General features: G+C 26.5%; 1 long non-coding RNA gene across 1 annotated transcript; it reads left to right on the forward strand.

Moving 5' to 3' along the window:
• The first annotated feature begins 1,257 nt into the window (after window positions 1–1,257).
• On the forward strand, window positions 1,258–4,200 carry LOC100785672 (uncharacterized). The gene is made up of 8 exons (XR_414945.4): window positions 1,258–1,575; window positions 2,082–2,204; window positions 2,626–2,756; window positions 2,847–2,937; window positions 3,041–3,192; window positions 3,291–3,448; window positions 3,548–3,668; window positions 3,746–4,200. It is a non-coding gene; the product is annotated as an uncharacterized lncRNA (long non-coding RNA).
• The last annotated feature ends 11,222 nt before the right edge of the window (window positions 4,201–15,422 follow it).

Genomic DNA, 15,422 nt, shown 5'->3' on the forward strand with positions numbered 1-15,422 from the left:
TAAATAAAAATAAAAATATCATTAATTTATCATAAATTAAAAATATTAATAAACAAAAATAAAATTACTGTATGAAATCAATATAGATAAAAAAAATATCATTAAAAAACAAACATTCAAATATTTATTAAAAATGAAAACATAGCCTCTTGAATTTATAACTTCATGTGAACGATTACTTTAATTAATGATGATAAACTTTCAGCGTGTCTCACGGTAACTTTAAATAAGTGACGCGGTTTCTTGCGGATCCCAACATATGACAAGTGGGGGAAGAAGCTGCCAAGAAAAACTCCTCATTTTCAGTGTCCATGCTTTCTTTGTATCCATAAACCATATATGTTAACTTTAATAAATAAAAAAATTAGGTTAAAATAAAGTATTATTATATATCTTGAGTTGAATAAGAACAAGGGAAAAATAAAGTAAAAATACAAAAACAAAAAATCAAACAAATAAAGAGGAAAAGCGACGCATCAAAATAGGTAACGCGATTTCTGCGGACCCCAACATATGGCAAGTGGGGGAAGAACCTGCCAAGAAAAACTCCTCATTTTCACTATCGATGCTTTCTTTGTATCCATAAACCATATATGTTAACTTTAATAAATAAAAAAATTAGGTTAAATTTACACATTTTTTTCTATAATTTTAGGATTAGTATATTTTTGTTTCTATAATTTAAAAATAATTTTTTTGGACTTATCATTTATATTTAATTTTTTAATCTTATATTTAAAAGTAATATTTTTAGTTATTATAGTTTAAAAATTATTTTTTTAGTTTTCATAATTTATATTTTAATTATCTTTTAATTTTTCTTAAAAAATATAAAAATAATTTATTATAAATTATTTTTTATCTCATATATGATAAATTAAATGTGAATTACTCGTTAATATTTTTGTAATAAACTATTAATAATATTATTTATATTTTAATAATAAAAATTTAAAAAATTAGAATATAAAATATATGAATTAGAAATATCACTTTTAAACCATAGATACTAAAGTAAAATTAAAATAAAAAACATAAAAACTAAAAGAATAACTTTTAAACTATACATGCTAAAATAAAATTAAAATATAAATTATAAAAAAATAATAATTTTATAACTATAAAGATTAAAAGATAAATTATAGAAATAAAATGAGTAATTAAAAGATTTTGAAGTCAAAACTGCATGAGTATAGGTTCGTCGTGTCTTGGTTTGTTTAATTTATGGTTTTTATCTACTTTTTGTTCTGATTCCCTTACTTGAAACATAACCCTTTGCCTACGTTTTCTTTTTTCTTTCCAAAACGTCTATGATTATATATTTGTGCCGTAGCAGTGGCTCACTAGGTGTTTCATGGCATCTCCTATATTATTTTCAAAGTGTTCTGCCTCTCTATGTTGTTTGGATTTATATCTACTTGGTGTATATATACATTTGTTTTTATGTACTTGGTCTATATATACATTTGGTGATAATTGTCTATTTTATTTGTGTGTGTTCTCTTTGCAACATAGACTGATACTTTTTGTTATTCCCCACTATGTGCTTCAGACAGTGTATGTCCACAGTTTGAGGTAAAGTGTTTTGATTCCCTTACTTGAAACAGAACCCTTTGCCTACATTATTGGTTTTTTTTGCCTTTCCAATCCTTCTATGATCATACATTTGTGCCGTAGTAGTGGCCCACTAAGTGTTTCATGGCCTCTACTATGTTGTTTGCAAAGTGTTCTACCTGTCTATGTTGTTTGAAAACAAACTGAGGCCTTTTGTTATTCCCCATTGTTTGCTTCAGACATTGTATGTCCATAGTGTATTGTGTTTTATAAATTATTCGTTCGTATTTATAAAGAAAATATTGTGTTTTATTTGTGGCGATGTCTCGCAAGGAAAACCTGATATCTGAATGGTAGCAGTATGAATCACTGATATGTGGCATGTTAACAAGCACAATGGCAGGCAAGCAATTAAGATGGTGTTGATGGACCAAATAACGATTTTGCTGTTATTTGATATATTGTAATTGAGTACATTCGTTTCAGTGCTTTGATACATTCATGAGTTTCATTCCTGACTCTTGTAGGGTGCAATGATTGGCGTCACTCTATGGCAATAACTATTTGCTGAATTTGAGGCAAAGTTGCATTGTGGTTCTGCATATTTGATTCAGAACATTAAAGTTGTTGACAATCATTCTACATACAAAGTAAGTACGATTTCATTTGTGGTTTACCTAGTCAAAACAACTTTTGTGAAGGAGGCTGAACGTCCTGAGATTCCTCCTAATGTCCATGTTATAACTCAATTTGTTGATTATTGCTGGGGTAGTACCGCATGATACTTTAGTTGGTATGTGCTTTAGTCAATTTCAGGCATGGACAATATGATAATTTGTGAAGAATACTTACAATTGTGTTTTTTAAATAGATGTTGTTGGTGTTGTGGTCATAGTCATTGAGCATAAAACAATTAATCCTACATATAGAGCTACAATCAAGTTGAGAGACAACAAGTATTGTTGATGCCATTATTTTTTAAGACATGTTTAGATAGGTACCATTAGAAGTAGTCTTCTTTTGTAATATTTTAATTTAATGTTTAACTATATATGTTTTGTTTTGTTATAGTGATGGTGAGATGATCATGACCGTGTAGGAGGAATATGCTTTTCAGCTTGATGATGCTATCGAGAAAAATCATTTTGTTAGAAAGCCATTGGTGGTTATGTTAACACTTGTTAAAATCAAAGATCCTAAAGGTCATTCTAATGGAGTTTTCTATTTCTTTCAGATTTGCTTCAATTTATTATATGAATGCATTTTACATGTAACTATAACATTATTTGCAGACAAGTATCCCTTCAATGTCCAAAATATCAAGCACGGGTCAAAGTTGTATGTCAACATTGATATAGCAAAAATCCAAGAATTCCATAATAGGTACAATGCATATGTTTTTTGGAACACTCAAATTTGACCTTCATCTTTTGTTGCATGCTCATAATAAAACCAAAATTTATTCATGTTGATGAATGCATATTAGATGTAGGTACGTTGTTCTATTCTGGCAGAGTATCAAATGAAGGAAGTGTTTCTCAATCACAATATATCCAATATTCCCAACGAAACTCGGTTGAAAAGTTCTTGCATAATGCTCAAATGGTTAGGTTAGGTGAAATAAGCAGACTGAGACAGGTAACAAGTTTAACTATCAAATTAATGACCCTGTTATTTGAATAACTGTTATCAAAATTAATAATTCATTCATTTATGTTTTGCATGTACTGATTTAGGACTGTTACTATTTGATCGTTGGTACGGTGGATGAAGTCATCATTGATACACCATGGAGTTATGATAATTATCCCTATTGTACTATGACATTTGATCCATTGAAAATTGGTGTCAATTTTTGTTCGTGCTAGAACCAAGTTACTCACACCATTCCAAGGTAACTTATATGTCTCCCCAAATTTCCAACAAAGTCAATTCCAATGAGTTATTATGTATATTATTTCAATGTTTATTAAAAGGGATATTGTTGTGTTAGGTATAAGTTAGTTCTAAAAATGGAACAGAATGGGGAGAAGACTAACTTCCATTTCTGGGATGCAACATGTATCAAAATCTTTAACAAAACGGCCGATCAATGTTGCCAAGAGTTGATTGCAGTATGTTTTCTAAATTAGAATCATCCATGTATGTTATCTATATTCATATTGCATTTAATTTGTTTATTTATTCATAGAGTGGCGATGAGATCAAGGTTTTCCCTCCCTATTTTGATGAATTATTGGGAAAGACTTGGGCTATCAAGTTTTAGTACCATGCACGATGCTCAAAAAGGCCTACAATGTGTTGCTGAACCTTGGTACCAATATTTGAGAGACAATGCCTTTAGTGTTGGAGATGAGATATGTTTCTACTTCAGGCCTAATAAAAAAGTATGAAAGTTGATAATCAGAAAACAGTTGGCTTGGGATGACAGTGACTCCAATTGAAGATGGCAATTCAGTAGCTTATTTTAGAATTGTTTGTTGGTGAAATTATTATGTGTCTATGCTAAAGTACTTCTATGTTGTAATTCAATTACCTAGCATTGCCAGACAATGTTTCCTTTTGGTATTTACGACTATCTGAACAACGTTACAAAACTATATGGTCATTTACTATTTGTTGAAATATATAACTTTCTTTTGGATATATTCATATTTTGGTATATAGTATTAATTTGTGCAATCCAAAAGAACACTGAACCCTATCAATGGTTGTTACATATATCAATGCTATCCAAAAAGTTTTAAATCTAGTATATAAGAAGATTTTGCTATAAACATTGTTTGTAAAACTTTGTATTTTGAAATCAACAAGTTTATCAATAATGCATGTTTAACACAAATAAGACTAATAAATTAACAAACACACCAAAGATTTCGACGAAACACAAATTCAATAAAATATAACAAATGTATTGAATAAAACATTTTTGTGAAAGCTATCAACACAAGTAATGAAAAGTAGTTACCAAATTACTGTAGTGTTGATAGAAGTCTCAGCCTAAACCACACAAATGTCTAATCATAGATTTGGTGGGAAACAAAAATACGCGAGGGAATGCACAAGTCACCCTTCTTCCTTTTCTTTACTAGCTTCTCATGACTATCAATGGTGAACAATATCAAAATCTTCACCCAACTTCTACAACATCAATTCTCATTCAATAGCAGGTAAAAGCTAGATGATGATAAATGATGAACGAAATGGGAAGCCAAAAAGCAAGATTACCACAACATCACAACTTACCTCCAACATGAACAACAAAAGATATATTTTTTACTCCAAAATCTGAAGGAAATTTTCTATATTTATACAATTTATTATATGTTATACTTAATATTCTAACAACCATTCATGTACCATTATTTGTTCTGAAACAATATCATGTGGCTACTATTCGTACATTGCTAGATATATGGAAGTAATACTACATGTTGCAGGATTATATGTTGCACCTAAATTCTTATTTTCAAAGAATAAAAAAATGTTGTAGAATACTTTAACAACTGAAAGTTCAAATGGAAAATTCTGCTCAACAAAGGAAAAATAGAAAACACATTTTGCAAAAAAGAAGACAAGGTTCTAACACTCCACATCAACATTTAGCAAATGGTAACAATGACTACAAACCCCCAATTGACGTGTACATATTTCAATAAATACTAATTCAAATATAAACACTGTTATTGCAGAAAAAACGTAAGCGTATTTCAACATGTCACCCACACTTTATTGATGACAGTCCTACACTACATATACAGTGTACACCTTTGGCAAACATCACTTCATCTTCGAATTAGTCCCACCAACATTACACTAGGGAATTTCAAATTGGACGAAAGCATACTATCAACCATTTATTTTAAGCTACAAACTGCCAATATATCACCATAAATTATACAAGCTAGCACGCAAGCATACAAGAAGATCTCTGGATCATTGTTTGATTGGTACAATACAGTTAAATTTATGATTAAACTGCAATTAAACTTTAGTCGAATTGGATACGTAGATTGTTCATGATCCAACCAGTACATTATATTGAACATCTCCCAAGTTTAATTTCTTCATGGTGATATGTAATAATCCATTCACCGGATCTCATCACACATTTCACATCCTTGTCTCAGCTCTTGCATTCTATGGAATGGAAACACTTTTGATGCGATTATTATTTGAATACAAGTTCCCTCCTGCATGAATAATTTTTATAAACCTTGCAGTATTATAATAATAACTTTCAGGGTTCTATTCGTAATGGACCATTAAGTATAGTCAAATTGAGGAATGGCAAAACTTAGACTACATCAAATGTCTTACTGATAAGAAATGTGTAAGTATCTTCTCTAATTGTAGCATCCAAGTTCTCTAAATGTGTAAGTATTTTCTTCCAAGAGCTTGTGTTAATACTGAAGATTTGAGTCTAGCTGACTTGATTTAATAATAATCTGCAACAATCTATAAATTATTATATTCAGTGGCAAAAAAAATAGGAAACCTAAAATAAGTGTACAAAAACAAATTATTAGCTTAAGACCCACAAGGCTTGAAGAATGAAAATTCTAAGACGCAATTATTAGCTTTGTACAAAACAAATTGGAAAAACAAAGAAAGAAGCGTTTCTTTCTACAATTATTAGCTTTATATTTCTTCACTGCCGACCGCCGACAGTAATTGTCCTCGCTTTCAGATTCTGCAATAGCAATGACTTCTAACACCACTATCCAAAAACATTTAAAATTACTTGGTTGAAACATATAAAAAATACTAAAAGTAAAAAATCTTAAAAGTTCAGGCACAAAAATATAATTTATTATTATTTTTTGCAAATGTTTTATCTTATTTTTCTACAAAGACTAGCTAAGACCAAACACAACCAAATTTACATAAACTTTAAATATTTTTAATAATAATGATAATAATACAATTAAATATAAATGAGTCACATCTTGAATGCCTAAAAATAAAAATAAAAACGCGTTAGCATTAATATCTATTGTCTTCACTAGAAAAAACCGGACAATGAAAAAAACAAAGAGGAAAAAGCCAGACAATAAAAACGCGTTAGCATTAATATCTATTGTCTTCACTAGAAAAAACCGGACAATGAAAAAAACAAAGAGGAAAAAGCCAGACAATAAAAACGCGTTAGCATTAATATCTATTGTCTTCACTAGAAAAAACCGGACAATGAAAAAAACAAAGAGGAAAAAGCCGGGCAATAAAAACGCGTTAGCATTAATAATGTTCGATCATGCTAGCTTTACAACAAAGAGGAAAACTTAGTCCAACTTGACAGTTCTGCCAGCGAATTGAAAATTGACATTAGCTTCTAAGGGATGTGTGGAAAATAAAGTCTTACTATTTAGCTTATAAATTGAATTTACGGTAAAATATCTTTTTAACTTCTAATAAATATTTAAATTCTATATTTTTTTAAATTTTTTTTTATTTTTACTCTTTGGTAAAAAAAAAAGCTTTATTTTTTGGTGTTTTGACACTTTTTTTAGTCTTTAATAAATTAATAAATATTATATTTTTTCTTAATAATTTCTAGTTAAAATATATTTGTGATCTTTAATAAATATTTAATTTTTTTTAATTTTGTGATAATTTTATATTTACCTTGAGTACCAAATAAAATAATAATTTTATTATTATATATTAATATTTTTAAATTTTAAATAAATTAACGAATTTTGTGTTTATTCTTAGATATTTTCTTCGGATCTAAATTTAAGTAAAAAAATTAAATTTAAATATAATTAAATACTAACTAGCTTTTATCATATTTAATGATAATATTTTTATTATCTCTTTCATTTAATAAAATTTTGTCTCCTGTACTGTCCAGGCTAATTTTAGAAAGATTTTTTAAATTAAATATTACTAATTGAATTTCTTTTCATTCATTTGCCAGGTAGTTAAGTTTACTTTATTTATGTTAGGGCAATATATCTTTTATCATTTTTTATTAATCTTTTTCAAAAACATTAATAACAAATGAATTTTTTTTATCATACAATACATAAAAAATTTCGAATTTTTAAAGTTGAATTTTACAATATTCTACACGAGCAAGAAGAATAGGAAATCATGGTCTTAGAATATTTATCTTTCTTAAATAGACTAATAATGTCATTCCTATAACTATTACTTTTGACTTTATCTTTCTATTCTATGAACTTTCTTTGATAACTTTAATTGATGATAATGAACCTTGTAGCATGTGCGATGAGCCTATGCGGACCCCAACATATGGCAAGTTGGTAAAGAAGCTGCCAAGAAAAACATCTCATCTTCACTGTCCACGCTTTCTTTTTATTCATAAACCATTGATTTTTTATTTTTTTTTTATTTTGCATATTCACAGCTTTTGCAATGGCTTCTAACACCAAGATCGAACAAAAGAGGAAAATTATCCCGAATTCGAGACAGGGGCAGTGGAAGAAACCAAAATAAAATTTTAAAGAGTAAATAATCACTTTCATTTTTCAATGTGTAATTCAGTTATAAATAAGTTTCTAAATGATAAAAATATAAAATTTAGTCTCTGAAAATGTAAAAAATGTGATAAACATATCATGTTGATAACTTCCGTCCGGCACCACGTTGACACGAATGGACAAATCTGAAATAATTATCAATGTGGATTGTTAGCATAAGAACGTATATGTTATAATATATTTTTATTTTTTGTCTTTCTACTTCACTGACAAATATGTCCCTGAAAGATAAAATAATAAATTTGGACAATATATCATGACGTTGACTAATTATTATTATTATTATTATTATTATTTTGTAATTTAGTGTTTGTATTCGTTTAGTAATTATATATAATATATTTTTTAAATTTTCTTTTAATATATATATTTTTATTATTTTGATTTTCTTGTCAAACTTTAATCTTTTTGTTAAATTTTTTTTATCATATATCTTATAATTTTATCAAAGTTTTATTAAATTTCTCACTTTCAATCTTTAAAATTATTCCATATCTCAATTCCAACTTAAGTATTCTTATATTTAAATTAAAAATAATATGTTGAGTGTTTTGAGCAGAAAAAACACAATCAGTCGCGGAATTAAATTTGTTTATTTATTTATTTTCATAAAAGAATTTAATCAACTATTTTTTAAAAAAATTCTCACAAAATTTGAACTAGATAGGGTTAAAGTGGAATTATTAGTTTTTGTCCTTAATCAATAAAATGTATAAATATACCTCAAATATGAAAGAATCATTTGAATAAACCTTATTTGTTTCCACTCAAAACAATATTTATTATATATAATATGAATGAAATGAAAATACTTACTAACAAATAAAAAATCCAAATAAATTTAAATAAAAAATACGATAATACTCAAACTAATACAGATGTTAACTTCAACAAAAAATAGTATAGAGAGGTTTATTACATGTCTTTGAGAGGTAAAGTTGCATCTCTAGTTGGTTTAGATGCTAGAACAACTTTGCATTCTAGTTGAGATACTCTATAAGAGTACGTAACAAAGATTAATAAATAATTGAAAAAACAAAAAAATTCAAAAAACAAAAGACTTTTCTTTTTTTAAATGATAACTCAATTGATTAAATTTTGTGAGACTTCTTTTTAAAATTCCACTTTAACTTTATCTAATTTAAATTTTGTAAGATTTTTTTAAAAAAATGGTTGATTAAATTTATTTTTTTAAATAAATAAATAAATAAGTTTAATATTGTGGTCAGTTGTATTTTTTCTACTAAAAACTCTCTAACATATTATGTTCAATCTAAATATACGGATACTTAAGTTGGAATTGAGATATAGAATAATTTTAAAAATTAAAAATGAGAAATTTAGTTAAAATTTGATAAATTTATAAGATATATGATAAAAAAAATTTAACAGCAAAGATTATTTTTTGACAATGAAATCAAAATAATAATAAAATATATATTAAAAGATAATTTAAAAATATATTCCATAAGTACCAAACGAATAGAAACACTAAATTATATAAACAAATAATAATAATGATAATAATAATAATAATAATAATAATAATAATTCACAATCTATTATTAACGTCTGAATACATTTATTGTACTTTTTATATTTTCAGGAATGCATTTGTCAGTAGGTGAAAAGACGAAAAATCAAGAAAATATTATGATAAATATGTCCTTATGCTTACAATCCAGGTTGACAATCATTTCACTAATAAATTTGTCCATTCGTGCCACTTAGGTTAGACTACTTTATCAAAGGTAACGGAAAGAACAAGATATATTTATCATACTTTTTATAATTTAGGAACTAAATTTTGTGCACATTTATCAACAAATTATACGTTGAGGGACAAAAATAACTATTTATCCAATTTTAAATATCAACTTTCTTGTCTCCCTTCATTAGAAAATAGAGTTAAATACATGTCCAAACCCTCATTCACTCATAATGACAACAATTAGTGACATCCTCAATGCTGTTATAAATGTTTTTATCCGATTCTTGCATATAAAAAAATTATTATATCTTGAGGTGACGTGAAATGGGAATTTGAAATAAGGGACCAGCAAGGTTTTGATGTTGAGGTGAAGAAATGCGGGTATCGTTGTGTATCTGAAAAGGATCTACAAGCATCAAAATTAACAATGATGCACACCGAATATTCAGTGTCTTGGAAGCACAAGTTTTTACAATTGAAGATAACAAGTAGCAACTGCAATTCATCTACACTTCCATCATAGTGAAGAACTGGAGACATTGTTGAATATGGATGCATGATTTGCACAATCAAACCAAAAAAGGATGCACACAGTCGAGACCAAGTGCTCACGGTCTTTGTTATTAATTATTTTTAAAAAATAGAAAGTACAGTAGTTATTTGTCCCTGAAATTATTTCTCACTTGTCATTTAATTTTTTAATTTGTCTTATGTATTTATGTGAGTGTGTTATTACTTAATATAGCATTATTAGTACCGTTGATTACTATTATTTTGTTAAACAAATGATTTGTAATTAAGGGTATTAAAGGGATTACCACTTGAGATGGTTATAGTTTGTTATAGCAAATTAATATAATCGTAAAAGTGTAGGCTCTTGTTTTGCATAGCTACTATGGTTAGTTGCAAAGCAATGTCTGTTATCTGTTATATGCATGTACTGCAATACTGGATCAATACTGAAAGCAAGCAATGAATTGAGACTTATTTTATGCCCCTTCCTTCTCTTATTCTGGAGGTTCCCTTCTCTCGAAGGAAGGATCTATCACCTTTATTGGTAAATTGGACATGTTCAATTATCTAGAACTAGTGACTACATAAAAATATACACTAAAAATTCTTGCTTTTGTAATTACCTTGGACCTTCAGATATGATGATCTCTCTGGTTCTTTACTTGCTAGTGCAGAGTTTTTGATGACCAACCAACTCATTACAAATTATTTGAAATTGATACTATTAGATTTGAAGTGTATAAATAAAATGCATACTAATGGATCAACTATTTTTATCCAAAAACAAATCAGTTTTCCTTTTTTGTGAATAAACGAATCAGTTTTTTCTAAAAATACATAAACTTGTTTAAATAATTTTTATTCACTCTGTGAGAAAGTTACGTGGGAGGAATGAATGTTTGTCCTTGTGAGACTGTCATCCAATGCACCCCTTCTTCATCTCACGCAATAAGGACATACGACGTCTTTGTGAAATATGGCCATCATCATTGGACGCCTGAAAAGGATCTAGAATAATAAATCCGCGCATGCCCGGGTAAATAAATGAATTATTTATATTAAGGACGATTAAAAGGCATGTTATAATATAAATTCTATGTAAATATTTGAATTACATTAATGAGTATTTTTTTTTTGTTCTTTTCTTTTTGAATATGAAAATATAAAAAGTAAAGTGAATTAAAAGCCCAAAGAAAGCTCTTAGTCAATGATAAAGATATCTGAGTAATTTTAATTGAATCAAATAAGGTGTTTCAGAGAAACAAATTATAAGGCACTTTGAAGAGCAAATGTTTTACTAAATTGAAAAATGGATAAAAAAAATATACAAGATTTCTACAGATTTTTGAAGGATTCTTAATTAAATTGACGCGTTGGGCTAGATTTTTAGGGTTTGGCAAAAAAAAGAGTGTCCTGTTGTTGTTCATATTATTTAATATTAATTACTATACTGTTTAATATATTTTTTATAACCGGCACCCTTATCAAATTAAATGTCTTAATTGATTATGAGTTCATATAACCATCTATATATATATATATATATATATATATATATATATATATATATATATATATAATTTCAAATTATCAGCTACTTAGTACTAATGAAAGCAACATTAGAGTTTTGGCCAAAGAAATTGTTTTTTTCTTATAATTAATAATAATTACATTGTATTTATTAATTTCTATTATTGTCTTTTAATTTTGGTGTTTTAATTACAAATTAATGTAATCATTCATAAACGTAACTACTAATTAATGAGATTTCAAATCATCAACAACTCAATACTAACTAAAGCAACATTAGAGTTTTGCAATTAATGTTTATAAGGGAACATATTTGGTATGACTATGCTACAAAATAAAAGATAACTCATAATTTTTTATAATGTTGGTCAGGTTGAACAATTACATATGTTTAAAGGGAATAGAGAGACTCTATTACACGAATGATTAGGTGGAGGGGCATAATCATCATAATTTCTAGAGATGAATACATATTAAGGACACATGGAATAAATAATGTTTACCAAATCTAACCATTGAATTGGGACAATGTTATTTAGTTATTTTGCATATATGTTTTCAAATGTAACTATATTATGAATGATTATGAAAAGTTGCACAAGATGAACTATTACATGCTAAGGCCATTTCTTAGCAATTGAAGAAATTAATAGGCAAATCTTTGTTTGATCAAAATCTTTCACAGTGAATAAGTACATTGGATAGACTAAGAGATAATAAAAATAGAAATATTATGAATGTTAAAAATAAGTTATGATGATCCCCAAGAAAAAGACTTAAAAATAGAATTTATTTTCAAGTTTTATATATGTGCTTTAAAAAATAGAATGTTTCAGATTTTGATCCAAAGAGCCATTGCCGAGCCTCTGTCATATGATGGTTTGACTAGTCTCAAAGATTTTGATTCACGACAAAACAATATGTCAAAAACTGACATTACCCAACATTATTTGATGCAATATTTTGAAAACTAGATTGAAGATTGAACAGACAATGGTTTTTATTTTGATACAGGGTATCACAATAGTTTAGTTTTTTTTTTTTTTTTCGTGTCTAGTGTACATAGCACAAATTGAATATTTCAGATTTTTTTATCTAGACAGCTATCCCATGTGCTCTAATATGTGGGGGCTGTACTAGTTTCAAAGATTTGTATTCTTTAAGAAAAAGAACAGAAAAAAAAAGGAAGTCATGACATCAACCAATGCTCTCTCTCTCTCTGCAATGTTTTGAAAATCAGAACAAAGACTAAAACAAGAAGACCTCTGGATCATTGTTTGATTGGTCCAATACAGTTATAATAAAGTCTGAACAAGTGACGCGGTTTCTGCGGACCCCAACATATGGCAAGTGGGGGAAGAAGATGCCAAGAAAAACTCTTCATTTTCACTGTCCATCCTTTAATTTCTTTGTATCCATAAACAATATATCTTAAGTTGAATAAATAGAAAAAAATAAGTTAAATTATTCATTTGTTCTTATAATTTTATTATTCTTATATTTTTATCCCTATAATTTGAAAACAATTTTTTAGTCTTATAATTTATATTTAATTTTTGTAATTCCTATAGTTTAAAAATAATATTTTTAGTTTTTTTAGTTCTTATGATTTAAAAATAATATTTTTAGTTTTTATAATTTGTATTTTAATTATTTTTTAGTCTTTATTAAAAAAATATAAAAATAATTATAAATTGATTATAAATTATCAATTATTTTTATTACAAATTTGATAAAATAGTTATGAATTACTTACTAATATTTTTATAGTTAATTGTAATTGATAATATTATTCATATTTCAATAGTAAAGATTAAAAAGAAATTAAAATATAAAAACTAAAAAATATATACCAAACATAATCTTCTTATTTTGATAATGATCTTTTTCTTTTTTTTTAAAGAAATCAAAATACATAAAAAAAATTCTTATAAAAAAGTATATGTTATTTGTTTATCTATTACTTGTGTTAACAGCATGTGAAATGTCTTACTAATAAGAAATGTGTAAACATTTTTTCTAATTGTAGCATCCAAGTCAACATGTATGCCTTATTCACACTCAGTGTCAGGTGTCTTAATTTTCTTCCAAGAGATTGTGTCAATACTGAAGATTTAAGTCTAGCTGACTTGACTTAATAATAATAATAATTTATAACAATCTATAAGTTATTCTATTCAGTGAAAAAAAAAAAAAACAGGGAAAACTAAAATAAAGTGCGAATAAGTGACGCGGTTTATGCGGACTCCTCATTTTGACTATGCATGCTTTCTTTGCATCCATATAGCATGTATCTTAAGTTTAATAAAAAAAAAATTAGGTTAACTTTACATATTTTTTTCTATAATTTTAGGATTAGGATATTTTTATCCCTATAATTTAAAATGAATTTTTTTAGTCTTATAATTTATATTTAAATTTATTTTTAATCCTTAAAATTTAAAAATAATATTTTTAGTCATTCTTTCGGTACTTACAATTTGAAAGTAATTTTTTTTATAATTTTTATTTTAATTATTTTTTAGTCATTATTAAAAAAATATAAAAATAATTAATTTTAAATAAGTTATAAATTATCAACTATTTTTTATTATAAATATGATAAATTATTTATGAATTAATTGCTAATATTTTTATAATTAATTGTAATTGATAATTGCTAATATTTTTATAGTTAATTATAATGAATAATATTACTCATATTTTAGTAGTAAAGACTAAAAATAAATTAAAATATAAAATATAAAAACTAAAAATATCATTTTCAAAATATAAAAAATAAAATAAAATATAAATATAAATTATAAAAACTAAAAAAATTATATCAAAAAAAAGTTTTTCTATTTTTATAATTTTATTTCTCTCCCAAGAAAATTAAAATACACCTCAAACAAACATTCATATAAAAATAATATACATTATTTATTTATTATTTGTGAAAATCATATTAATTTTTTATAATTAATAATTTATAAAAACCGATAATAATTTTAATGTTATAGACCATGAATATCAACCCTAGTCAAATTGAGGAATGGCAAAACTAAGATCACATCAAATGTCTTACTAATGAGAAATGTGTAAGTATTTTTTCTAATTTTTCTAATTGTAGCATCAAGTCCACACTTATACCTTATTCACACGGCAGTGTCTGTGTCTTAATTTTCTTCCAAGAGCTTGTGTCAATACGGAAGATTTGAGTATAGCTGACTTGACTTAATAATAATAATTTACAACAATCTATAAGTTATTCTATTCAATGGAAGAAAAACAGGGAAACCTAAAATAAAGTGTGTTCATATTATCTTCAGTAGAAAGGAGAGTGAAAAAATAGATTTGGCGTTCTGCTTTTGCAACTTCACCCACCACGCTTAAGACCCACAAGGCTTGAAGAATGAATTCTAAGACGCAACTATTAGCTTTGTATAAAACAAATTGGAAAAAAAAAAAAAAAGAGCGTTTCTTTTTACAATTATTAACTTTATATTTCTTCACTTGCAATGATTGTTCTCGCTTTACGCTTCTGCAATTGCAATGATTTTTAATACCATCAACCGAAAATATTTAAAATTTTAAAAATTTGGAGAATAAAATTGTTGTTTATTATT

The sequence above is a fragment of the Glycine max genome, chromosome 6 (genome assembly GCF_000004515.6).
Source record: "Glycine max cultivar Williams 82 chromosome 6, Glycine_max_v4.0, whole genome shotgun sequence".
NCBI classification, from domain to species: domain Eukaryota; kingdom Viridiplantae; phylum Streptophyta; class Magnoliopsida; order Fabales; family Fabaceae; genus Glycine; species Glycine max.